Source organism: Aedes aegypti, chromosome 2 (genome assembly GCF_002204515.2).
Source record: "Aedes aegypti strain LVP_AGWG chromosome 2, AaegL5.0 Primary Assembly, whole genome shotgun sequence".
Classification (NCBI taxonomy): Eukaryota; Metazoa; Arthropoda; class Insecta; order Diptera; family Culicidae; genus Aedes; species Aedes aegypti.
Genome location: NC_035108.1, coordinates 285,520,340 through 285,546,153, shown reverse-complemented (window position 1 = coordinate 285,546,153; position 25,814 = coordinate 285,520,340). Strand labels below are relative to the sequence as shown.

Below are 25,814 nucleotides of genomic sequence, written 5' to 3'. Positions count from 1 at the left end.
ATATATATATATAACAACGAAGTAGAAATTAAGTTTGGTTTGAATTAAAATTGTGAAATTCAATAGTTTTCACAGTTATACTGCCCATAACTGCATTATTGTAACATTCGACAGAAGTAGGCATTGAGAAAATGGAATACCAAGTGTGCATTTTACGGCAGTATGGGAGGAAACTAAAATTTCAAAAAATTACCAGGAATTCAATAGTGCTTATTTGAGGCTGATATTTTGTACAACTCATATCGCATACTAGGTGAAATGTCAGAAAATAATTGTGATAGAAATATCATGGCTATCACATTACGAAGCTCATTTTTAATCTCAATGTGACTGTTATGCGGTTATAATTACCAATGTGACAAAACAACTTGGCATTTTTTTCGAGTTTTCTAGAACAATCTCACAGATTTCAGTAAGTTGATCGAAAATATTTATCATTTGATGACTCTCCATGGTATTAAATCCATTTTGTCAAAAATGTCGAATGTGACTGTTTTGCAGTTATGGGCAGTATATTCTTCTTAAGTGTTTTCTTTTTATTTGTTGACCCCTGTAGAATTTTAAAATTACATGCGAAATTAATGAAATTTTGTTGCCTTTTATGGAAAACAAACTAAGGGCTTTATGTGAGAAGTTTGTTAAACATTCAGATATATGGGGACCTTTTTAACAGAAAACTGACGCAGTTCCCGAAGCATCAAAAAGCCTTTGTCAAATTTTACGACTTTCAGAGCATATGAATTCCCGAAGAAGCTATTTTTCGGTTTTTATAGATTGAAAATCTCAGAATGCATAAAGCATCTGATGGAAGCATCTCTGCCTTATTGAGCGTTCTAAAATTTTCGATATTTTGCAGGTGTTGATAATGAATTACATTGAATTTTTAGGAAAAAGGATGCATGAAAATTGAGTTTTTTTTTTTGTGAAATTGTTGGTAAAATGTGATTCCGACTTGTCTCATTTAGATAGGACGAATAAGCGTCCCACTATAGTAGTTGTTCACTTTGGTTACAGAGTCATCCTAAAACAAAGTTGGTCGCATTGAAAATTTTGAAATATTACACATTTTTGTTCATAAAATCTTTACAATGAAAGCAAAACATTTTTCTGACCCTCATCTCAATTTTTTGGAATTTCAAGTCAAGTTCTCCAATGCTGATTTACTTCTGACCTACTGCAAGAATCGTGGCAATGAGTTCTATTGTAAATTGCTGCGGTCATTGTAGAAAAACTTGAAAACATATTTATATATATATCAAACGTCAGAAAAACGAAATAGAAAATTTGGGTCGAAAACAAGGCTGGTAAAAAGGGGGGGGGGCAAAATGAACACTTGCGTGAAATTTAGTGATTCCTACACAGTTCGAACGAAACATGTAAATTTCTGAGACATATAATGCACATAATTGGAGCGTGGAATATCATGGATATTTACATGATATGTCATGTAAACTTCAATTATATGTCATGTAATCTAGCAGAATCCTGAGTGATTACATGACATATAACACATTTTTACATGATTTCAAACTGAAATTTACATGACGTCATGTTTACATCGCATAAATGAAGTTTACATGACGTGTAATCTTCATTATTTTTAACTGTGTACTGACAAACGATCCATTCTGGCAGAATGATTCTGGCAAATGTCATGCAATCATAAAAAATACAAGTGTAATGAAAAAATCAAAGTTAAAAAACAAAAAGGTGTGCGAAATTTAAGAATAAATAAAAAAGTGAATAATTTTTCATAGATTAGATAGAAATCTGCAAAAAAAAATAAAATAGAATGTATGGGTCTTACGAAATTTTGCTGAACAAGAAATAACCGATCGACATAACTCACAGAATCGAGGCCTTCCTTAGCCGAGCGGTTAGCGTCCATGGCTACAAAGCAAAGCCATGCTGAAGGTGTCAGGGTTCGATTCCCGGTCGGTCCAGGATCTTTTCGTAATGGAAATTTCATTGATTTCCCTGGGCAAAGAGTTCCATCGTACCTACCACACGATATACGAATGCGAAAATGGTAATTTAGGCAAAGAAAGCACTCAGTTAATAACTCTTAGAACACTAAGCTGAGTTGCCGGCTCTGTCCCTGTAGGGACGTTAATGTCAAGAAGAAGAAGAAGTAGAAGAAGAAAGGTGGACGAATCATAAAAGCTTTCACAAAATTACACTTGGACTATGAAACAATACTGTAGGAAAGTTCGAATATCTGCCGTAGGGGAACATTTCAAGTTTGATACGACGAATATTAACGCTTGCGATGAAGTAGATTGAAACCCTATAAAAGGAGCGCTATTAAGGAAATGTTGAATGACATTTCACACCGTTAGTTCCGTTATTCCTCGACCTCTACGTAATTCGTGCTACATGTAATTACCTGTTTCCTTCTTATACAAATTATTACAAAGTAAATAGAACATTCTATTACCACCAGTCGTGCAGCCCAATCATTGCATATGGCGCATACCATTCGATGTCGGCAATAATTTATCCCTTCTCGTCGGTACCGGCGCTTACCACCCACCGATCACAAATGCAAATGGAACATCTTGTTTTATGGGGAACATTGATTTATTGCCTGTTAACATGATTCGAATCACAACCGTTTTCTCACCCCGTATCATCCGCAAGGCGAGACGCGTGCAAACTAAACGTAGTTTAACGAGACGTGAGTTGCTCAACGCAAGGCTCCTCGCTCAGTGGTTGAAGTAGCTTCATGCATCACGTGCCATTAATAATATTCAATCAATTTTGACCCATTGGAGTGAAGAACATTAATTTATGGGGATGTGTACAGAATGTTGATCAAGATTAAAGGGGCGGCATGTTAAGTAATTTTACGGTACCCGTCGACGGTTTCGAATTTGCATACCCAAAATCAACCTGTCTTTGTGTTAAAATCAAATGCTCGAATAATAGTCGACTTTCTTGGGTTTGACCTGGCGTTTTGGCGGCTCAGTAAACTCAAGCAACAGTTAATACCCTGACCGTCTAGACATAAAGAACGGAAACGGATCAGATAATGATAGATTACCCTGCAAAAAAAAAAACGTAGGTAGCTGTTAATTGATGCGTAAGCTACATCTATGAATGGCGATTTATACGGACGGAATCTGACATGACTTGGGGTCTCAATCTCAATTATTTGCCTACCTATCTTCGTTCATTGGGTGAGCGCGTTCGCAAGTGCAGGGCTGGCAGTGAGTCACTTTGAAGTGGCTTGGTCACTATCTGCAACCTGGTCATTAAAAAGTCACTTAAGTTACTTTATTCACATTTTTTTAGATTTGATGATGAGATAACGAATATAAGAATAAGCTCTTTCATTACTTTCCTGCTTCCCTACTATTTTAATCTCTAGCCGCTATCAGCCCTGCAAGCGCGAAATCGTTGCTGGCACAACTTGACAGGGATTATTTTTTAGTACGGAGACTTGCACGTTGGATCAAGCGACGAATCCAAAGAAGATTTAAATTTTCATCCTATCTCACCTGTTTTTGCATGGTAAGCAAATCGTTGTGCATTGTCAAGCTTCTGGTTTTTGCATACGATCTTAAAGCAAATCTACAACTCATTCATGCATATAAAGCACAACAGTTTCTTCTGCATTGCCATTCGTATTCATTCAAGTCCACTTTTATTATTGAAACGCACCTGCTTCTAGGGGTTCGCCCTTTGCATCTTTACACATACCCGGCATCAACCCAGTTCGCTGAAAGCTACTGAATGGAACGAACAAAAACCATCTTATTTGTATTCTCATGCAGAGAGTCACTTTTTATGAATGCATTTCCACACATTCGGTTTACTCTTTACTACTACTAGATACCAACCGCAGTTTTGCAAAGAGTTCACTTTCTTCTGAGTTGGACCGGAGAGTACTATGTCTACCGGATCGCATGCAATGCAACAGTTTACGTTTATCGGATGCGATCTACATAAAAAAATACATACATTTTAAATATATTGTCATAATGCCCTATCTCTTAAGAGTTGGGAGCAAACCTGAGGCGTGCTTGTTTCCCATTCCAGACCGCCCAAACTAGTGTTAGCCGTTGGAGGAATGAAGTGTGAATGACATGAGATCTCCAACACCAGGCGTTGAGATATTAGCTAACACAGTTATGAAATATCGAGACCCGAAACAATCATGCAATGTGACTTAGATTTATAGAAAGGCAGGTTACTTTATTACTTAGGAACTAAGGGAAGGGGGCCTAGATTCGCAAAAAAACCTAATCTGGTACAAGAAAGGAATATGAAATATTGTATTTTGTTTCGAATTTCACGGACGCTTCGAAAGCCAGAAAGTGGTTTGCATCACAAGTTTGTGGACTTATTTACGATTTTTTCGTCTGAAATCCGTGATAGCAACGTCTTTCACATTCTCCAAGCTTAAAAGTTGTCGAAATAATAAATTAAGGGGGTAGGATCCGTCATCAATTTGGGAATTTTCAAAAGCAGTTTTTCGTTCAAAATCGTAAAAGTTCACATGAAAATGTGTTCATTGTGTTCTATTCTCCAACCGAAACACACTGAACACATTTTCGTCGAAAAAATCCAGTTTTGAAAAGAAAAACTGCTGTTGAAATTTCGATGATTACGATGACGGAGCGTTGAACGTTAATGATGAATGAATTAAGGCTAGTGTCCGGGATTCAAAGTAATAGGGTAATTCGAATCAACACGGTAAGTAGGTATTATTCTGAAGAACTCAATTTATTTTATTTTATTTTATTTTTTTTATTAGTTCACATATTAATATTTGATTATCCTAAGAAATCTTCATATGTGACAGAAAAAAATTAGCCAAAACCAATAAACTTAAACACGTGAGAAAAACCAGACTTCATTAGCTTTTACTTACCATGGGATCGAGTATCGTACTTCTAACTGCAGAATCCGTTTCCTAAGAATATGATGTGGTTGCACACGCGCTATAAATTAATTTCGTTATGATTAATAGGATGGCATGACGCCCATCATCAACAAGCGAGCAAAAGAAAAGGCAAATACCGCCACGCAGGAGAGTCAGCGAAAATAACCCCATCATTAGCACCCAGGCGACGATGACGACCTAAGTACCGTGAAACGAGGTAAATTTAATAGTTTGTAAAGGAAAATCTGATTATTTCTACATTTTGTCTTAAAGATTTTTACCTTATAATTTTAAAACAAGTACTGAAATCTAATGCCAGATAAAAGGAACTGGTACTTGGTTATCATTTGCAGTTGAAAGATTGTAAAACGATTTATTTTTAATGCATCTATAATTTTTCACATAAACGAAAGTCGATTTCCGGTTTTGGAGTAACTCAAACAAACTTTTGTTTGGGATCATTGCATTTACAACTGAATTGAGCAATGTTAATAGAGATCGTGGATTGAATTTAATGCATAAGAGTACAGAATGTTGAGAAAAAAAAAATCTACAATAAAGTGTTTTAAGTTGAAACAAACTTCATTAGAAGTCTACGAAATTTTTATATACCGTAATCCGGGGGCAAATTGATCACAATTTCACAACTTTTTGTCATGTTATACTTTGGAATTAAAAAATTGACAAATTTATTTTCGTAAAATTAGTACTTCATTGGCCTCTATAAGTTTATGTAATCGATTTTTTATGAAATAATGTTTATCATTTCATGATATTAGGTTTAATATCAAAAATTGAAAATGACATATTGGGGCGAAATTGATCACTATATAATAAAGCATATTTCAAAAAGTAAAATTTCCCTATTTAATAAATTTGGGTCTCCTAAATCTGAAAATGGTGTCAAAATTCTTACAACTCGTGTATATCATCATTTTATTGCTAAATTAAACTTTGTAAATCTACGTAATATGCCTAAATGTATGCAATTTCCCTTGATATAAGCACGTTATTCAACAATAAACAATTTTATGAGCAAAAAACTATTCTTGTAATGCTGTACGATTTCAAAAATGAGTGCAGCAGTTTACACTGAAACTTACACAACATTTTCAACACTCAAAGTTTGCATGCAGACATAGCACAAGCGGATTGTTTAGTACCGGCATTTCCAACAGTATTGCTAACACCTTTAAAAACTGTAAATATTTCTATGCAAAACTGACCTTAATAAAAAAGAAATAGTTCAAAATCATCATAAGACATCTATAAACAAGAAAACATTGAATGTCTGTGATGCCAACGAAGTATTAAGCATCCTTGAAAGGAAATGCTGTTTGGTACCAACCTGATCAAATTTACCCCAGTGATCAATTTGCCCCCGGATTATGGTATTAATTTTATTGCTGAACAGTAGGGTGCCAATGGAATGTATGGGAAAAATTTTGCCATCGAATTTCAAAAAATGGTAGTGCTCAAAAGTTTTGTCTCCTCGAAAAAAGTCCCCATGCAAAATTTGAGCTCAATCGGACTTCATTAAGTGGTCCCCCAAAACGGTCAAAGTTTAGCTTTTCTGACCCATGAAAAATCTCCAAAGCAACATGAAATTTCCGAAATCGAAATTTTTTTTTTTTTTTTTGATGCCAGATGTCTTAGAAATGCATGAAACTTCGAGATCTGGTGTTATTTGATTTTTTTTTTTTTTTTTTTTGAAAAAATCGACCTTTTGGGACTTGGTAAATTTTTGAGTTGGGGGAGTGAATTGAATTTGAAATGAACGATTTGAATTCAATTGCTGAGAAATTCAAGGCAATAGTATTGAAACATATCCTATATGATTGTTGGCCACTGAAAGCATATGATATGTGATATTTCATTAGGGTGGTTCATTTACTTTGCATTAGGGTGGTCCTTTTTGTTAAAAAATAAAAAAAAATAAAAAATAGAATTTTAATTGAATATTGAAGACAATAGTATTGGAACATCTCTCACATTATCGTAAGCCATTTTCTACATTTAATATGTGGTATTTTATTAGGGTGGTTCACTTATTTTCCATTACGGTGAGCCTTTCTGTCGAAAAATCATAATTTGAATGGGATATTAGATTCGTGATATTTCTTTGGGAAGGCTCACTTATATTCCATTACGGTGGTCCTTTAAAAAAAATTGAGTATTTGAATGGAATAGTAAATACAAGAGTAATTAAACATCTCCTATGTCATCGTAGGCCACTGTTAACGTATAATATGTGATATTTCATTGGGGCTATTGTCCTCAGTTTTGCATAAGGGTGATCATTTAATTTGTAAAATAGTCTCAACAGATCTAACAAATCAACTTTGTTTGTATAGTTTTGAAGCATGATTCTTCATTGGCATGCAACTCTTCGTTAAGCTATTTTCATTAAGGGTTTCTTTTGAATAGTTAAAATAAAACGTTCCAATAACAATCATCAGTGAATTCAGTGAAGCACAACTCTAACTGCCATAATCAAAATACAGATAGAAAAGGAATGAAATATTTTTTGACGTATTCAAATTATGACAATAGCTTGATGGGCGACGATGAAGGGCAACAAAAGTGTTTAGTTTATATTTTCAAAAGAGAATCTCAGCCTTGGACTCCTTCATTCCCGAAACAAAGATGTAACAAAGTTCCTTCTAGAAATTTCGTCGGAATTTCATATGGATTTTTTCGTTGGAGTTTTCAACGGAATTTTCTTTGGAGTTTCCTTTGGAATTTTAATCAGAATTTCCTTCAAAATTCCTTTTAAAATTTTTTATTGGAGTTTTCTGCGAAATTTCCTTTTTTCTACGGAATTTTTATCAAAATCGGAAATTTATCCTGAATTTGGTACGGAATATCCTGTGGAATTTTCTTCGGTATCTTTAGGAGTGCCCTTTTGAATTTTCTGTGGTATTTCCTTCGAAATTTCCTATGAAGTGTCCTCCGGAATTTCATTCTGAACTTTTCATTGGAATTTTCTTCGAAATTTACTTCGGAACTTCTTTTTGAGTTTCCTTCGAAATTTGCTTTGGAGTTTCCTTCCGAATTTCTTCTAGAGTTTGTTTCGGAATTTCCTGTGTTATTATCTTTGGAGCTTCCTTCAGAATTGTATTCGAAATATTTTTTGGAATTTCTTTCAAAGCATTGGAATTTACTTTGGAATATCCTTCGAAATTTTCTTTGGAGCTTTCTTCGGAATTTCATTTGGGATTTCTTTTGGACCTTTGAAATTTACTGCGGAATATTTTTAGAAATTTCCTTAACAATTTTCTTTGGAATTTCTACAAAGTTTTCTTTTTTCATTGCAATTTGCTTCGGGATTTGCTTTGGAATTTTCTTTGGAATTTCCTTAGTAATTCCCTTTTGAATATGCTTTGGATATTTTTCAGAATTGTCGTCGGAATGTCCTTTGGAATGTGCTTTAGAATTTCTTTCACAATTTTATTCATTTTTTTTTAAATTTTTTTTTCGGGATTTTCCTTGAATTTTCGAAAATTTCCATCGAAGTTTCCTTTGGAATTTCTTTTGGAGCTGTGATCCTTTCTTCGAAATTTTCTTAAAAATTCTTTTTTGAATTTCATTCGGAATTTGCTTTGATTTTTTTTATGGAATTTCCTATGGAGTTTTCGGAATTTCCTTTGGATTTTTGTTCGGAATTTACTTTGGAATTTTCTACGCAATTTTCGTCAGAATTTCCTCTGAAATTTGCTTCGCAGGGTCACCACTTCCTCCAAAACCTGTTGGTAACCACACCCGCTCAAGCCATCTAGGGGTAATTTGGCTTGCTACCATTGCCTCACCCGCGAATAGGGTTCTAAACTTTACGTCCTATCTAGGACAACTAGCAAGATGGTGAGAATCGCACAAGTATCTACATTTCTCTTGGACTAGGGTTTATTGAACCGCTTTACGGTTACAATTTGGAATTTTCGGAATTTTCGTCCGAGTTTTCTTTGGAATTTGCTTCGGAACATCCTTCAAAAATCCATTCGGATTTATTTTTCTGGAATTTCCTTTTGAATTTGCTTTGGAATTTCCTTCGCAATTTTCTCTGGAATTTCATTCGGAATTTACTTTGGTATTTCCTTCCGTATTTCCCCTAGAATTTCCCTCTGGAATTTCTTTCGGGATTTTCTCTGGAATTTCCTTCAGAATTTTCTCTAGAATTTCTTTCGGATTTTCCTCTGGAATTTCCTTCGGAATTTCCTCTAGAATTTACTGCGAAATTTCCTCTGGAATTTCCTGAGAAATTTCGTCTGGAATTTTCTTTCGGAACTTTCTCTGGAATTTCTTTCGGAATTTCCACTGGAATTTACTTCGTAATTCCCTCTGGAATTTCCGTTGGGATTTCCTTTGGAATTTCCTTCGGTATTTCCTCTAGAATTTCCTTCAGAATTTTCTGTAGAATTTCCTTCGGAATTCGCAAAACTAAATTGGAAAGTTCACTGAGGCTCAATGCTTGATCTCTGAGATGAGTGCATCTGAAATCACAAATTAGCAAGTAGTCCACACCATATTCTTTCGGTCTGTAGATATTAAGGTTGAAATTTTTACAATGATACCATAGTTAAGGAAAGTGGACGAGACTTTTTCGAGAAATCATGGTTTCAAACTATACGAAAAATGATGCACCCTAATGGAAAATAAGAGAAACTCCCTACTGAAATATGTTAACAGTATCCTACGATGATGTCGCATATCAAATGGAACTAGAGGCGCATGATTTCAGAGGAATTTAAAGCCTCTCTAAACAAAAATGAAGACAATGGACTACGATTATAAAAGAGGTGTTTAAATACTATTGTGCTAAAAAAAAGGATCAAATTCAAAATTTCTTGATTTTTTTTTAATTTCTGCAAACACCAATGGAAAATAAGTGCGCCACTCTAATGAAATATCACGAATCTAATGTAGGAAATGCCCTACGATGATGAAAGAGGTGATAAAATACTATTGTTTTTAATATCCCATTCAAATTATGATTTTTCGACAGAAAGGCCCACCCGAATGGAAAATAAGTGAACCACCCTAATAAAATACCACATATTAAATGTAGAAAATGACTTACGATAATGTGAGAGATGTTCCAATACTATTGTCTTCAATATTCAGTTAAAATTCTATTTTTATTTTTTTTTTAACAAAAAGGACCACCCTAATGCAAAGTAAATGAACCACCCTAATGAAATATCACATATCATATGCTTTCAGTGGCCAACAATCATATAGGATATGTTTCAATACTATTGCCTTGAATTTCTCAGCAATTGAATTCAAATCGTTCATTTCAAATTCAATTCACTCCCCCAACTCAAAAATTTACCAAGTCCCAAAAGGTCGATTTTTTTTCAAAAAAAAAATTCAAATAACTCCAGATATCGACGTTTCATGCATTTCTAAGACATCTGGCATCAAAAAAAAAATTCGATTTGGAGATTTTTCATGGGTCAAAAAAGCCAAACTTTGACCGCTTTGGGGGTCCACTTAATGAAGTCCGATTGAGCTCAAATTTTGCATGGGGACTTTTTTCGAGGAGACAAAACTTTTGAGCCCTACCATTTTTTGAAATTCGAAAAATCGATTTTCATTGGCACCCTACTGAACAGCTACCGATTGCTTAGAGAATTACGTCCTATATTCATGTTCTACAATAACTAGGCTATCAAGTATAAGTGATGAAATTATAATACTCTTTACTTTTGCAACGTTTTACTCAACTGATTAACAAAAGTTATGTAATTTTGTTTAGTATGTTGTGGATCCTGCACTATCAGAGTTAATCCCATTAACAAAGCTACCCCGCTTCACGGTACGTCGAACCAAGCCAAGCGTAAACTGCAATCTGCACCACGGAGAGGAAATTATGGTGCAATGCAGTGCGTGCGTGTGGTTCGTCGTAACGAAGAGGTGAGACTAGATGGGTGCCCGCACTTCTAGTAAGCGTGATGGTAGAAGGGCTGCTGCATGTAAACGCCGTAATGCAGTTACTAGGGTGCACCAATAAACTCTGATAAGACCTTCCATATGTATTAGGTAATGAGATTAGATTTCCAATTCACATTAATTATGTTTATTCAATTAAGTTGGATGTCCTACTAATAGTAGACTACGCAGGTTTAGGGATAAAGGATCGGAAGGACAAAATTTTGAAAATGATATCTTTAATAGAAAGTTCTTCTTTCTTTCAAAGAAGACTTTCAACCTTTTGTCCCTTTTAGTTTTCCTCTTCCGACATCTTATCAAAAATTCGATAACTACGACGAGTTCGATGCAAATCGAGTTCTTCACCAGTGTTGTCAAAAGGTAGCGGAAGTTGGGGCAAGTGTGCCATAGGGGCAAGTGTGCCACCCCTGATTTTTATAAAAACTTCAAACTATATCTTTATTTGAGCTTAACAATATGTTCCCTTATAGTTCATAATACAATGGTTAAAATATTACGTAATTTGCTCTATTTTTCACGTATTTACATCGACTTTTGTGAAAATCATCAAATTTCAGTTCAGATTTTTTATAAAATTTCGTTGTTTCTAAATAGCATGGTGAGTGGTAAATTAATAACGAATTTTTCAAACGTACTGTACATCGTGAAGCTATACAAATGTGTAAGTAATTGAGGCATTTGAACGAAAAAAATATTTTGTTTTACATGCGAAATCTATTTTTGTTGAAATCTATACTTTTTGGGGCAAGTGTGCCACCTGTTTGGTAAACAAAAATGGTTGGAGTGAAATTCATAAAAATGTTAACATCATCAACAAAATCATAATAATGAACCAAAATTAGGCACCAGTAGTGGTTTCCGAAGTGTAGAAAGGGAATAGCGAACATTTTTGCTCCCAATGTGATTTTTTCCCCAAATATTAGTTAATAACATGGTTTTAGGCGTTTTAAGAACTATTTTACTTATTTTTATCAATATTTTACCGTTATTTAGTGCAGATCTAGTGTAATATAATACAGATCCCCCGTAATGAAAGAGTATTTCATATATCGTACTGAATGGAGACAAAAATAACGATTTTAGTTATTCGAATTGACTAGTAGAGAGTTCCGCATGTGATGAACCTTGTTATAAAGCATCCCCTCATGACGGCAAACTTAAAAATATTTTTAAAATTATCAATTAGGCTCTGTTTTGTTAGCAATATTAAGAAAAAATAAAGAAAATTTCATTACAAGTAGAATTATATGAATGTTCATTCGGTGGCCGTCTTGCCCCATAAGAGTGGCACACTTGCCCCACAGTGTTGGAAATCAGGTTATTTTGGATGATACTTGAGGAGCTCCAAAACCAATACTTTTTGAAATTATTTTCTTTTTGAATGGCACAGTACTTATGAAAAGATGTGAAACTATCATCATAAGGCTGAATTGATGGATTTTTTAAGCTTAAGACAAAGTTAGAGAACAATTTGCTTAAGGTGGCACACTTGCCACAAATCCCGCTAGGGCGATTGGTCGGGGGCTGAACTTCTTTGAGCAAATCAAACGGACTCAGTAATTGTTCGATAAGCTAAAGCTGAATAGAAATTTTATTAGTCTAAATTCATGAATCGTGCTCTACATCATCTTACAAATTTTCAGCGCAACCACTAGTTATGCCCTATCATCCAAATCAGCAAACTCTGTTGGCATCGGCTTTGCCGGATCTTCTCGGTCCCTGCTGTGATTGTTCAAAACACTATATTGCAATACTTTAAACACTTAACTAGAATATACTTACTTGCTAATAATATAAACTAAGACTATTTATTTGATTTATTCCAGCTCTCTAGCCGTGTGCTGACTTCAGTGGCTTAAACTTTTGTTGTACCTGTTTTCTTCACATATGCAAATTCTTATTCTATGAATTATTTCAGATATTGGTTCTCACGTATCCACTTATCGTTAATGGCAAAAGTGGCGAAATGCTATCACAACAACCAGGTTGCGTACAACATTTTGTGCAATCTCGTGCTTTAAAATCATCATTCTGCGCCTTGTTGCATTCTACTATTTTATAATTTTTCTTGAGGATACCGGAAATCATATCAAGATACATAACATTTTGTTCTACAATTTTCCCAAACTTTTGTGTAATGTTTCATAAAGGGTGTACGAAATTGAATTGTACCACTTTTAAATGACTGCAACGTTTTACCCGTTGGGTATTTTCTATTGAATTTTTGGGTGTAATTTGTTCAATGTGTAATTGTTTACGCTGTGTAAGTTTACCTAGCAGATGCGCAATCGTTGTGAAGATGGAGTCGGAAGAATAGCAGCGGCGCAAATAAATTCTGCGCACTTACCTCGAAAATCCGAATCTATCTCATCGTGCCATCAACAGAAAGCTGGGAATGGTACATTCTACGATGTCTCGTGTTTTAAATTGGTACCACGAACGTTTGACCAACGATTGGAAAGAAAAAAGTGTCAAAAATAAATCTCCGTATAGTGTTAAGGATCACAAACGGGTAGTTCAAGCTTTCAAAAGGAATCCCAACAGTTCAGTTCGAGATGTGGCGATGAAACTGAAACTATTCAAAACATTCGTGTAAGATGCGGAAAAACGTGAAGGACTACATACGCACAAAGTCCAAAAGGCGCCTAATCGCGATGAACGGCAGAATACGGTAGGTAAAACATGTGCACGGAAGCTCTGTACCCAGATGTTGATGAAACTACATCTCATCATCCATAAACCTCGTTATGGATGATTAGACGTATATAAAAGCAGACTTCCTGGGCTCCAGTTTTTCACTGCTCATCATAAATTCGATGTCCCTGAGGACGTTAGAAAGCGAAAGATGTCAAAATTTGCCAACAAAATATATGATCATGAAGTCTTCAAGGTGCGGCTTGCCAGAATACTCCCTCAGAAGAAATCATCAGCGAGCTGATGTTGGCCAATCTAAAGCTCCAGAAGGTGTTCCAAATCAGTAGGGGGATCACGAGATCAGCTGTACCTGGTACACCTCGACAAGGGCTCCGTTACAATGGCATACGTTAAGAAGTTCTAGCACCTCTTCCAGATGGTGGTTGAATGGGAGAAATACCGACCAAAGAAGAAGGATGTCACGCAATGTGGAAAGTGCCTTGCGTTCGGCCATGGAGCGAAGAACTGCCACATGCTTCTACAATGCGGCAAGTGGCGTGCACCTAACCGTAACATGCGTCCCGATGGATGCGATCGCGGAGCCGAAGTGCGTCACCTGTGGAACACAGCACGTCGGCAGCCAACGATGCTGCCCAAAGTGGGCCGAGTACATCGTAATCCTCAAGGGGGCATCCTCCACGAAGCAGCGTGGGCGTAAAAAGCGTCCTCCTCCTCTCCCATTCACTGAGGAAAACTTCCTGTGGCTCCGGTAGCAAGCACCGAGCCTACCGCCGCTACAAGCCATCCGTCCAGTAATGCTTCGTGACAGCCGCGGCATCCCCATTCGTGCCAACCACCCCACCTCCCGGCAGGTCCAACTAGGGACGTTCCCCAACCGTCGATCCGTTAGACCAGTGATTCCCAAAGTGGGCGAATTCGCGAATTCGATTTTCAGGCTTAAGGGGGCGAAAATTTGTAAAACAGAATTTGGGGGGCGAAAAATTCCGAAAGGGGGCGAAAAGGCTAACACGGAAGCTTTTGGAAATAATTACTCATAATCTTTTAAGGACGCACATATGACGGGTAATCAATTCCAAACATAATCAATTCCGGTGGATCGATATATCTCAAATCAGGATAATTTTAAAATTAAGATAGACTACACTTGATAATTGTCAAGCACATGTTATGCATTCAGGTTTTTTAATATCATGTGGGTTTTAAGAATGGCCGGTATTCGAGAATTTCACAAAATCGGATGGTTAGTCACAGATAACATTGAAAACACAACATATTTTGAATGTACAAAACATGAATCTGAGAATTTTTGTAACTTTTTGCAAAAGCCCAATATTTTATATAAGGTTTTTTTTATGTGGGAACTTTGAGTTTAGGAAGCTAATATTTCTGTCATTGGCATCTAGCTGTTTTACAGAAAAAAAACCTACAGTACCCATTTTGATGTTTTGGTTGCACGCATTCTTATTATTACTTATGGTACAAATCATTTTAGATACAAATTTTTCTTGTTGTAAGAAAAAATATGAGTTGGAAAACCCTCTGGATTGTCATATATTTGTTCAGTGTTTTCGGATTATATGAAAAAAATAAATCGTTCCCAGAAACGTCAAATATTAATTATTCACATATTCTGAAAATTATTGCAGTAATTTTAGAAATAAAAGAAAAATCAGTATGGAACCATTATTGATGAATCATCCCCCAACTACGCCACAAGTTGGCGCCTATGCATATGTTGCATTGAATTTGTTTAAACTGGGCCGAACTTGTATCGAAAACTGATTCAGTAGCCTGTAATGCACGCAAAATATTATTAAAATTGCTATTATAAATTGCATCTAGTAAATCATTTCTAACCATTTTGGGATATCGATATTTAGGAAAATATTTTAAAATGTACATAATAGTTATTGTATCATGATGCTGTAGATATGCGAGTCGAAGACATTTTTTGACAAACAGCAGCTAATAAAATAAAATATTGAAATCAAACATCAGGGGGGCGATTCCAGATAAATGTTGGCCTCAAGGGGGCGAAAGTTGAAAAAGTTTGGGAAGCACTGCGTTAGACGATGGATCCCTCTACCCCCGGAAGTAGTCACTGAGCTCACCCTGAATTTGTTCGAGTGGCTGGGAACATGCCGCTCTAAGCGAGAACAATAAGCGCCGTGACCATCATCGCAAAATATCGATCGTGATAGAATCACCAGAGTTCTCAAATGGAACGCTTGCTTCTTAAAGAGCAAAAACCGGGAACTGTCCACCTTCGCAGCCCATTAAAAAAACTTGAAACTGTTGAATATTCTTCGATGATTTTTCTTTTAGAATTACATTCCAGTGGAAACAGTGTATGCTTCCCATTTCCGTAACGAACTTTATGATAAGCAGTTCAACAGTTATTATCTGATAGATCTATGGAAGACTCCTGAATACCATAAATACTGGTTTTGTATCCCTGCCACATCCTTTGAAGATATTGAATGTAAAACGTTTCGTCAATAGTCTAATAGTTTGTTTGTGGAATTGCGTGATTAAGTTGTGAACTACGAAGTCATAATTTGAGAAGAAAATAACCATCATCGTTTTACGTTTTTTTTTTTTGCTCAAAATTTAAGCAATGTTCAATGTGTGATTTTTTCATTTTTGATGATTGCTGATGATTGAATGATGGATTATTGATCCTTATGTACAACCTGTAAGACCAAGGAAAAGCGACATTCATGAACACTGATCGATTTTTCTACCATTTAAACGGTTTTACTTGGATCAAACTACATTATATTCTACTGTTGCGATAGGATATAGTACAGCAATGGGATATTGTCATTTAAACATGTAAAACCATTTTGTTTAAAACATTTATTTCATTTCATTATTTAATAGTTCATGTCAAAACTCAAATTCTTCTTTTAGCTCTCGACTTTGACTGCTTTTTTAGGCTTTGACTTTTATTTTATGGGTCATTTCGGTACATTGTTTTCTTTGTTTTTTCACTACAAATTTTGCTCGATTCGTTTTGCTTCAGCGTGGTCTTGTTTCTTCATTTCGGATTCTCTCTTCAACTCCTTTCTAAGAATATTGCGATATTATTTATCTTGCTCTATCAATTCACCTGGATGGTTGTCTTTAAAATAGTTTTGCCTTTCAGCAGTATCAAGAAACCCTTCAACATGCTCCAACGTTTCACTAACCATCCCCGTCGCTGACTGCCGAATATCAACTCTTCAAATTCGGTCTCCTCCTCCATTGTGGTCGGTCCAGGACGAATAACGGACTGATAGATATTTCTTCGCCAATCCTGAATTGAATATGTATATGAAATTTCGGAATTCCATAATCGAGTTCTTGTTGACTACCTTAGATGCTATTTGCTAGATGTCGGCTTCTGCGTAGACTTGTCTGTACTTTTCTGGGCTCTATAATATGTTAATCCATATAATTTTGATAAAATTGAAGCAAGATCAGTATTTTTCTTACCGTTTTGGTTAAAAACCGTTGAAGCAGAAAATTCAACTCCACGAAAGATCAACCACCACTATGAACGATGTTTACTTTTGATGAAGGGTCGAAAACTAAAACACATCACCTGCTGAAATCATGGCATGCTTTTTCGACCGGTCGAAAATTTTCAAACGCGTAATAAAGTTTATTTTCGCTTATAGATGCACAAAATTAATTACAATTTCCTTAAATTTTATCAGGTTTCACCAAACTTTATCGATTAGGCATCACTTTGATCAGTTTTTATACTGATTTGAGCCTTTTCAATATGTGACGTATTTTCATCAATGGAAGAAAAAGGACTGATTGATTGATTTGACTTTATTAACGAGATTTTTAGCCCTGGGCTAGTTCATCTCGGGACCAACGGCTTTACTTCCCTTCCGAAGGAAGCCGTCACTATAACTTTTTTACGTCATAAGTGACTATGTCGGGGATGGGATTCGATCCCAGGTCCTCGGCGTGAGAGGCGAGTGTTCTAACCACTACACCAGGTCCGTCCCCTCAGAAAAAGGACTGATTCAGACACCAGAAAATCAGGATTTATCAATTTAGGATCAAAATTTCGTTATATATATGCAACTTTTTTTTGGATCATGAAAGATATAACAGCAATGGCATATTCCAGTGATTTATAAATGTTTGAAAATTTCAAATAGTAGTTAAAATAATGTTTTTTTTATCAATGGGTCGAAAATTAGATCCCTACACCCAGATGTTGCGAAATCATATTGTCTTGTTATGGATGATGAAATGCATGTAAAAGCAGACTTCCGGCAGGCTCCAGTTTTTCACTGCTCATCATAAATTCGATGTCCCTGAGAACGTTAGAAAGCAGAAGATGTCAAAGTTTGTCAAAAAAAAAAATGATTTGGCAAGCAATTTTCTCGTGTGGAAAGCGGAGCACCCCATTTCGTGACAACTGGAACAATCAATGGGCAAGTGTACCTGAAGGAATGCCTCCAAAAGCGTCTACTTCCTCATCTGTGGTCACATGATAGTCCTACGATTTTCTGGCCGGATTTGGCCTCGTGCCAATACTCTAAAGAGGTTTTGGAGTGGTACAAGGCTAAGGAGGTCAATTTCATGCCAAAGCATCTCAACTCCCCGAACGCCCCTGAAGTGTGGTCAACAGAAAAGTACTGGGCCATCATGAAGCAGGCACTTCGGAAGTGAAATTGGAGGAAGATATGAAGAAAAAAATGGACCGCACAAAAAAAAATGTTAGTCCAAATGTTGTACACGACCTTATAAGTACTATGAACAGAAAAAAATCGTGCATATGCATATGAAATTGAAATTGAATGAAACAAACATGGGAAAATATTCAGAACATGTTTTATTTTAGTCCCGGAAAGTTTGAAGATGACTTAGTTGAACGTGCGAATTCAAACGACGGTTCAAACGTAAAAAGAAAACTACTTATGCAAGTAATAGACTGCTTTCCATTACGCAGATCTTTCATGAACTGCAACTTCTTTCGAGTTCTGCAAGGGATTGCCTGCAACATTTTTAGCAATTTCGTAAAAATTCCATGAGGATATCAAAGTAGTTTACGGAACAAGTTGCAGAATGATGATTTTTACAGCACGAGTCGTAAATTTATCCTACAAGGCTTGCTGAGTAGGATAATGACGACGAGTGATGTAAAAATCGAGTTCTGCAAGGAGTGACGTACAACATTTTTTGCAATTTCGTAGAAGACCACTTGAGGGTATCAGAAATTAAATCGGAATGCATTCACCATTATTTTACAATTTCTGAAAAATGGTTGTGTAATGATTCATTACGCAACTCAAAACAGTTGCGTAATGAGAAAGCGTTACGTAATGAATCATTACAGCACTGGTTTCAGTTGCGTAATGATAATTCCCGCACTGCATACTTCAGTGTAGGAAAGTAGGCCGTTTCATGACAGATTGGCGTGATGAAAAACCGCCCATTACGATGAGAAATTGCAAATACTAATATTTCCTGACTTTTTTATTCTATTTTATAACGCAGACAGTCTTAAACAACTTTATTTAATTATTATTATTTTTCCAAAAACTAAGGGCCACCCAAACGTGGCTAGCAAATATGATGATAACGCTGGCATGCGACCCGGTCAGAACAGCCCTTCACTCGGAGTGAGTAGATATTAATCAGTAGATTGCCGCTTGTCTCGCACACTACTTGTACCCGATCACGCCACGATGGAGGGAAAACACTTTGTATGTATTACTGTTATTAGCTAATGAATTGATATAGACACTCCATAGACTAATGCTTTTCCTTGCCCCACAGCGGCTCCGTAAGGTGAAGTATGGCTTCAGCTTCAAGCTCAGTTGCTGATGGAAAATCGATCTATAATTATTCCTTACGATAATAACGACAAGCTCGTTAACCTCACGCCTTTGGCATAAAAGAATATGATCTGACATTTCAGAAAGGAATCAATGCCATTATTGATGAATAGTGTGTGATGGCTCACATTATTTTCTTAAGATGTAGATTATAGTAGCTATGAGCTATGTTTTTAAGGTGAAGATTAATCGAAGCCAAACTTCAAATTTTCAAGAGCACAAATCTGGAAAACCGAACAGCCGTTTGAGCTGCAAACTTAATCGATTGGTCACCACCAGCTAATGACCAATCGATTAAGTTTTCAGCGTAAGCGGATGTTTGGTTCTCCAGATATGTGGCGTGAGGTTTACCTTAATTCCAATAAACTCCAAACTATACTATCCAGGTTCGCATAATCGAGGTAAGTCCAAACTGTACTATTCAGGGTCACATAGTCGATTTTTTATTGCATTCTTTACCCAAAAATACACGCGTTGTGCATGTGAACAGCACTTATTTGTATGAAAATATTGGAATTATAAGAGGAAAACGGATTGACATAAGTCAATACACCAACTTATGCAAAAAACACATATTTTGTTTAGTGCTTGTTTGGCTAGCCAGGCCTGCCCCAACGTTCGGTCCGCGAGCCGCAGACCCTTCTCATGTCTGCACGTTCAAAAAAGAGTTCTGGAAAACGTGAACCGTCAAAAATACACCATGAACAACCATCATGTTAGCTTAGTGGCCGAACCTGATTAAGGGGCGCGCTTTTGAGAGTTTAATGGTGACGAACTGTTTTCTCCAAAAGGTATAAATAGCGGTATCTTTTTCTAAAGAGGCTCTATGCAAAATGGTAAAGAATGATATTTGTATAAAAAACGACTACTTCATTATTTCTCAATAGTAATGGAGTAGAACGACATGCACTAAACAAAGGACACGGGTATACCACAAAAGATCGAAGAAAACTGGTCGCAGTGGTTTATCCCGGACAGAAACAGAAAAAAAACTATCATGTTTACATGAACGTTCTTGGAACTAGACAACGCGTTCACATAAGCATGATCTAGGGTTTCAATGCTAGTAATGGACCCTTTAGCAAAGTTACTGAATGGTCGCATACAATGATGTATGTTTCCATCTTTACCAAATGCACGTATCATTTATTAACAAATGCAAGATTACAGCCCCAAACACAAAAACGCATTTTCCCAATAATGCTAGTGCATGTGTTTACGTCGACCATGCAAACATTGGCAGTATAGGGACCTTCGTTTGAGCGGCGGAACAATATCGAAAACCAATATCACATTAAATGCTTCTTATTTTCCCTCCACACTATACACTTTCATTGAACTTAATTTTTATTTCATCTCCACGCCTGGCATTAAAATTTTTCCACTTGTTCCACTCACATTCTATCGATACATCTTGACTCGATTCACCATTTTCGCTTTTACCTCTCGTTTCGTTTCCCTGGAGTCCCTGGCATTCAACCGAGACACTGGCGCTGATCCCACCGGTAGGTACTGAGGATCTCTGCAAAGTGCTTGCGCGGCAAGACATGAGAGTTCGTGCGAAAAACCAGTAACAACAATAGCAACGCAGTCTCACTCAGGTTGGATGAGGTCTGTGAATTAACGAAACTGAAACCATCCGGTACGCACTCCCTGGCCCAGCTAGCGGACTACAAACCACTCGACAGTAGGTCCAATCGACATTTGCTCGTGAAGTCAACCGGCGGACCGGATTTGTATGGGAAAAGAACGCCGATTCAGCGCACCTGTTGTGAATGGGGCACTCACTCTCAGCGTACGGCGGCTGCTCGAACATTCTCAGACGCCCTAGCTTTTGAGTTTTTCATTTCAACTGCACACTAAGGTTCGCTAACTCTGTTTTGAAAAAAATCATTTATAAATATGATTTTCCGCTATACGAAACACTTTCTTTATTTTGGGACAAAATATTAGAATTTATTGTGCTGACGAAAATATGCAACACTCGATTTCGAACCATCCAAAGTTGTCAATATTAGGTAAACTAGTTTTAATAAAATCTTATATTTGTTTTACCAAATTAGGATGATCTTCTTCTTCTTGGCATTACGTCCTCACTGGGACAGAGCAGGCTCTCAGCTGTCTTATTAGCACTTCCACAGTTATTAACTGAGAGCTTTCTTTGCCAAAGTTGTCATTTTTGCATTCGTACATCGTGTGGCAGGTACGATGGTACTCTATGCTCAGGGAAGCCAAGGAAATTTTCATTACGAAAAAATCCTGGGTCGACCGGGAATCGAACCCAGACACTTTCAGCATGGCTTTGCTTTGTAGCCGCGGACTCTAACCACTCGGCTAAGGAAGACCCCAAATTAGGATGATAGTGTTGTCTAACAACACAGAACACCTAGATAAAAAAAATGAATGTTATAATAATTAAAAAAGAAAAAAAAAAGCTAAACTAGTTTATACGGAAAACAATATCAAACAACGCAATATCTTTGGATGGATTTTGTAATGAGTTACAATTTGCAATTAATGAGAATTTTATGTGAATTTTTTTTTTAGAAATATTTCCAGGGATTCCTGGGGAAATTCATGGAACAATTCAAAACTCGATCCCAGAAGCATTACCGAAAAAAAAAATGTCGAATAAGAGTTGAACAAATCACTCCCAAGCTAACTTCAGTTGAATAAGCTGTTATTCAGCTATTAATGTTACTTGGACAACACATAGTTAAAAACAACAATCCTCTTATATTTTTCCAGAAAATTTTCTTGAAGTGGCAGCTGAAAGAAATTTTAATAATCTTTTTAAGATTTCCGATTGTAATTATTCGACAAATCCGGAGTCGATACTTAAAAAAATTGAAATAATGTGTAAACAATTGCCTGGAGGTGCCATGTGAAGAAGTCCTCCCTGACAAATACTAGGAATAATCTTTGAAAGTTCTTAAGTTTCATGAATTATTTTCTTGCGTTTTTGATTGAAGACCATCATGTTTATTATCTAGATAACTATTATAGCAGTAGACAACTTAATTATAGCACGTAGCTTTCTTTATCGATCAGTCTCTTTGGTCTGGACCGTTGGACAGAACGGACGCAAGTGAAAAAAGTATCCTTAATTAAAATTAAATTAATGATGTTAGTGCTCAAGTGACACTCAAGTGAAAGAAGTGGTTTTTTTTCGTCCTCCGTCCCAATACTTTAAATTGGCGACGAGTGTAAAACAGTGCAAGTTTTACTGAGAACAATAGAACAATCACGTGGTGAGTGAATAATCTCAATATAGATCATTGCACGGCTGCACTTCCCATAACTACATAACAGTCACATTCGACATTTTTGACAATTTCGAGTTAATACCGGGGAGTGTAATGAAATGATAAATACTTTCGATGAAATCTGTAAGATAATTCAAGAAAATTCGAAAAAAAGTTGTTTCGTCACATTGGTAATGGATCATTGAAGGTAGTTTTTGTCAGTGCTCACCGCATCAAAACAAAGGCGCCACTGTATAGGCCTACTCACGTGACGTTTCAAAACAGCTGATCTGGAAGCTCTTTGACAGTTCTTCTATGAAAATGACAGGCCCGTGTTAGCAACGGTCCTCCACCGATGTAAACAAATGCATAGACGGACCTGTCACATGAAAAGGCCTATATGGGATTTAACATTGTGACAGCTTTGCTGTTCTGTCAAACACACAAGGCTATAGTGGTTTCTGCGCTCGTGTACATACACGGTACATGTCACCAACACTACTTAAAAATTGCTGGTGGAAAATATAAACAAAGATCAGCTGTTCCCAGCAAAACCAAATGGCAGTATTTTCCACCAGCAAATTTGCGCATGTGTTCGTGACACCGCTCGGCGAGAGCTCAATGCTGGCGCTATATATGCTTTCCATAGCGGCCGTTTTGGTTATTTTAATGATCCATTGTAACCGCATAACAGTCACATTGAAATTATACATGAGCCTCGGAATGTAGTAGCAATGAAATTTCTATCAGAATTATTTTCCGACCCTTCTCCCAGTATGCGATATGAGTCGTACAAAATTTCAGCCTCAAATAAGCACTTTTGAGTTATTGGTAATTTTTAGAAGTTTTAGTTTCCTCCCATACTACCATAAAATGCGCACTTGGTTGTAGTAATTTTAAGAACTTCTGTTAAAGCCAAGATTAGACCAATAACTGACAATCTATTTTTTCTTATTTTTCTAAGCCTGCTACTTTTTTATACTTATCTCCAAGTCTGCTTATCAATTCAATTACAATTCATTACTTCCTCACATTGGTATCCCATTTACTCAATGCCTACTTTTGTCGAATGTTACAAATATGCAGTTATGGACATGCTGCAATCTTCAAAAAATACAACTTCAAGAGCTGCTGAGATTTAAATCCACCGGAGCAAGATTTATTTCGCGCGCATCTTCTGTCTAACCATTCTACCGGCGGCTTCATATATTATCGTAATAAAAATATTCAAACCTCGATAACTTTTTTATTGCTCAATATTTTTGCACCATTATTTCACAAGTTCTCAAAAAACTATTACAGTTTTAAAATCTGTGTCAATATTGTTGATTAGTCAACTGGATCCTGAGGTATTCCGAAATTCCTTGGGGGACCGACGCGTAGCTATAACCCACGTAAATATCTCAGGCTACAGAATTTTTATCGTATTAGGATATTCACTCATCGGAACAATACATTAATGAGAGTAAGTTGTGAAAAAATGAAGCAAATTTGTGGAACCGTCTTTGAGGAATGAGCATTCATGTGGCTGGTACCACACTGGCCAAATAAAGATCTTAAAAACTTCAAAAAATCAGATATCTCCTAGAAGGTTTAGGGACAAAATGTCGCAAAAGAAAACGTCGAATGCCAAAACATCGAATCCCAAAACGTCGAAAGCAGTAATATTTCTAGCGAACGATTTTATTATTGAAGATACCTAGCGTTGGTAACGAAACAATGCACAATGGTCGTGCTCCATATAAAGGGGCGGCCATAACTACCAAAAACTTATTTGAAACTTTTATGCGTCTTATCATTTTAAAATATACCTCATGTGTTATATTATTATGATCCTTAATTGAAATTCAACTAAAATTTAAATTTCTATGGCTTTTATGACGGCAAAACGGTTGAAGTCAAAAAATTGAAAAATGTTACAATAAAATAAAGTGCACAATTTATAATTTAGAAATGCAATATTTCCCCAAAGTTACGCACTATCTAAAAGCTTATGGTTCAACACTTTTATCAAGCAAGAGGATGGAAAAAAATATTTGGTTGAAGTTTTAATACTATTCAATATTACAGTTTAGTAATTTTGATGATTTTGAACATGAAAAACAACTCTTGTCGCGTCATGTCGCCGCCATTTCGAGTATTGCACATCAAAAAGCATCCTTAGATGTTACAAAAAACGTTTGAAATTTTTGCAGAAATTTGCTGATTTGCAAGTTAGAGCTATTTGAATAATACAATATTTCACATATATTTTGACAATATTTTTCATACAAAGTTTATTTAAAATATATTTAATTTCTGTTCACACATATTTGGATCAAACTCAGTCAAATACAAACAAAATTTGTGCGTATAGCCCAGTTTGCTAACATTTTCAACAAAAAAAAACTCTTTTTTTAAGTTGCGTAATTTGTGAATAATCCCTTCTGAAACAATAAAAACGCCAAATTACATACTCAGATTATTTATTCCATCGATTAAGGCGATAAAACTAGTTTTGGCCATACTTAATTTTTTTCCGACCATTGTGCAATGGTTGCGATGCGAAATTCACAATTTTCATCGCAGTAAGCATGAAGCCATTTTTCAGAAAAATGTCATTATTACTTCTACTTCTGATGAGAGAAGAGAGAGTGCAGCACTTCAAGGAGAAAATTGAAGCCTGGAATATGTTTACTACATCAGGTGTAATAAAGATAGTTAAGCTATGGACCAATGCACAAGTTCATTACTTGACGTTTGAGTGGTGCCGTGTTATTTACGTAACCATAAGAACAAGTGAATACGGCACCGCTCAATCGTCAAATTACAGTGGGGATTCGCTCGTTGGAGGTCCGCTACATGGAGTGACTTGATGGTTGGATGTTCGCTGGTTGGAAAAATATCCAACTAAAAAGCACTTGAATGTCAAGAGAAGATGTCAAACTGACTGCAACTTCTGAATACAGTCGCATTAAAGTCTCCATATATGGAATAAATGTGTATGTATATGTGCGTTTCGTGACGATTTGCTCTCCAGATACGTTAGTCTGGAGCATTTTCACCAGCTGTCAGTCATTCGAACTAACGGGTCGGATTCGTTAGATGGAAGGCAGTCTTGTTCCAACCAGCGAATCCCCGCTGTAGTGAACTCATGCATTGGTCCATTGACCTTTGCACGTGTTCACTAATTTGACATTTGAGCGGTGCCATATTCACTCGTTTCCATGGTCACATAAATAACACGGC

General features: G+C 36.3%; 1 long non-coding RNA gene across 1 annotated transcript; it reads right to left on the bottom strand.

The window, feature by feature from the left end:
* Window positions 1–16,505: 16,505 nt before the first annotated feature.
* LOC110675684 lies at window positions 16,506–17,320 on the bottom strand. The gene is made up of 2 exons (XR_002499710.1): window positions 16,973–17,320; window positions 16,506–16,911 (listed from the first exon to the last, which is right to left on the bottom strand). It is a non-coding gene; the product is annotated as an uncharacterized LOC110675684 (long non-coding RNA).
* Between the last annotated feature and the right edge of the window lie 8,494 nt (window positions 17,321–25,814).